Below are 2,849 nucleotides of genomic sequence, written 5' to 3' on the forward strand. Positions count from 1 at the left end.
TTAAGATAAGAACTAAATATAATACTCTTGGAATATATTTCGCATTGATATTCATCTCCTATGCATATAATTCTCAAAAATAATATAATGAATGTGGAAATTACCAATCCCATGATAGGATGGCTCTTACCCAATACAATTAATTCTAGAAGTTGATCATATGACCCAATATAATTAACCAATGATGGTGTGTGTCTCATGTCAACACCTTTATCACTCTTGAATATTATATTTTGAGGTACATAACACAAGTCCACATGATATAGAGAGTTGAAGAGAAAATGGGGATGAATATCCCATTTACTCTTCATTTCACTAGGATAATGATTTAGGTAGATTATTCAAACAAAACTCTAGTGATGTTTCCAAGTACTTTTCAAGATCGCTTACAACTATATACTAAAACGCTAAGGCTAGCTCACAACATGAAATATTGCCAAGTGCTACTATAGTTTTGCAATATTACCTTGAAAATATCAGATCTCCATGGGTCAATTTTGATCGTTACATTTTGACTCAATTAACCTCAATTGAATCTAGAAGTTCTAAGAAGTCATTTAAAGAGTAATCATTTTAGCTTCCATAATTATTTATTAACTAAACCGAATGGATTTGTTTAACATTAAGTATAAATCTAAATTATTGTTCTTGATATAGAATATGCACAATCATAACGTATACAACTAGTGGAAGATAAAAATTTGTGCATCTCACTTTGAGTACCTACATAGAGAATACACATATTATTTTTTCATTCCAATCATAATATTATTTTTCCATTCAAATCATAATTATCTTCCTCAAGTGTCTTTCCCTAATTAATGTTCATTTCTAATTCAATCTTAATATTACTTCAACCCATAACTAGATTCTTTAAGTTTGGAGCATTAACCATTGGTTATATCCTAGGATTTGGATTAGATTAGAAAGATAGTAAGACATGGCTAAAAAATTGCATTGAGAGACTAAATTTGTTGAATAAAAGTACATGTGTAGTAAGCGGTCTCACACCTGTTCTAGGAGATGTAACACAAACATAAGGACTTTGCAAACTTCATTTTAATGGATTGTCCCACACAATGAGTTTTCTATGTATAACCATCTAATTGAAGGAATTTTTTTTTAAGTAATTCTTTGGAGTTCCATTCTTGAACCCATAGATCCTCTTTCTGTTGTAATGAGACTTAAAAAAGGGATATGTATTATGCCTTAAATGCATAGTTTTCATATTAATGCCAACCCCATTCTATATTATGTTTTTGCGAGGATAAAAATATTTTGAATATGGATATGTCATAAGGACTATTTAAGGTATTTCAATTAAAGATTGACATTAAGAAATTTTTCAACAAGATGATTGAGAGAAATGAAATTGCATTAAAATTAGATAATCATAAATAATGGACTAACACCACATCTAAATAAAAGAGGTGTAATTTAAAGATAGTCTTATTGAAAATGAGGATTGGTGCCTTGAATAACGTAACAAACTAAGGTCATACCAAGAGCTATTATTTGAGGATAGATTCTAAAGAGATATGGAGATTAGTGTCATGGATATCATATTAAAACAAGGTCATCTCAAGAGGTATAAATTGAGGATAGAGTCTAATGAGAGATGGAAATTGGTGCCATAAGTAACATTCCAAAACAAAGTTATCCTAAGATGTAATCTAACGGAAGGAAGCTCTTAGCTATATTGAATTCAACACATATATGTTTAGCTCAAATGAATTATTTTTTAATGCATAATTTTAAAACAGCTTAAATGTGAGGTGGTATTATAGAGGAAGATAGAGGAAGGTAGTCGATATTACACATTTATTATGTTTTTTATCTAATAGATGAAATCCTCAACCTTAAAACAAAAAGCTAGAGAGAGAAGAAAAGAAAAAGAAAGAGAAACAAATGAGTTGAGCTTCCTAAAAGATCGTTATGTGATAGCATATAGAAGAGATAAATATAAATTTTTTGAAACAAAATTTTAATGAAAAAAAAATCATGATTTTGAAGTTGGTGAAAGTATTTCTTCTAGAACAACTCAAAATTTAATTTATTAAAATAGAAATATTGATATCTATATAATTATGCCGAGAGGCATCTACAATGACATCAAAATGTCCGTAAACAAAAATCCATTTTTGAAATAATTTGACATGCAAATGACGGGTAAATGTATGAAATATGCCATGTTTCAGTTTTTGAGGAGGTGTTATTTTATTACTCCAAATAAAATAGAACCCTCGCCACTTGTCTCCAACTAGATTCACAACTTTTTGCATGTAGTGGTTTAATGGATTTATATTCTTGGTGTTTAGTATTTTAGAAGAACATTTATTATATAGATGATTCTCTTCTATTATAAGATATCTCTCGGCATATTTTACATATATTTTTTAAATGTAGTTATACTAGTTCAATATTTCAATTAAAATAAATAAATACATTTTAAATGCTTATTTTAGACAACATATAAAAAACACAACAAAAGATATTGTAATTTTAAATTGACAGTTTTTAATAACAAAGCTGGAATAGCTCAGTTGGTTAGAGCGTGTGGCTGTTAACCACAAGGTCGGAGGTTCAAGCCCTCCTTCTAGCGCAGGCAATTTCTCTGCGGAAGCCTGAGAGACCCCCTTTTGATGTATCAAAATAATTTCCATTTCATCGCATTTTTCTGGTACTGTTGCTCGCAAACAATTCCCACAAAGTTGAAGACAAGTATCGAAGTTCAATCAAATTAAGCACTTACAGCGCACATTCAAAGAGAGTATACCATAACAAAATAAAGTTTAACTAGAAAAATTCTATATAAAAGCAAAATTAATTAAGCCGATAGGTTTCTCTTG

General features: G+C 29.5%; 1 non-coding gene across 1 annotated transcript; it reads left to right on the forward strand.

The window, feature by feature from the left end:
- Window positions 1–2,528: 2,528 nt before the first annotated feature.
- TRNAN-GUU (transfer RNA asparagine (anticodon GUU)) lies at window positions 2,529–2,602 on the forward strand. Its single transcript has one exon. It is a non-coding gene; the product is annotated as a tRNA-Asn (tRNA).
- The last annotated feature ends 247 nt before the right edge of the window (window positions 2,603–2,849 follow it).

The sequence above is a fragment of the Cryptomeria japonica genome, chromosome 8 (genome assembly GCF_030272615.1).
Source record: "Cryptomeria japonica chromosome 8, Sugi_1.0, whole genome shotgun sequence".
NCBI lineage: Eukaryota > Viridiplantae > Streptophyta > Pinopsida > Cupressales > Cupressaceae > Cryptomeria > Cryptomeria japonica.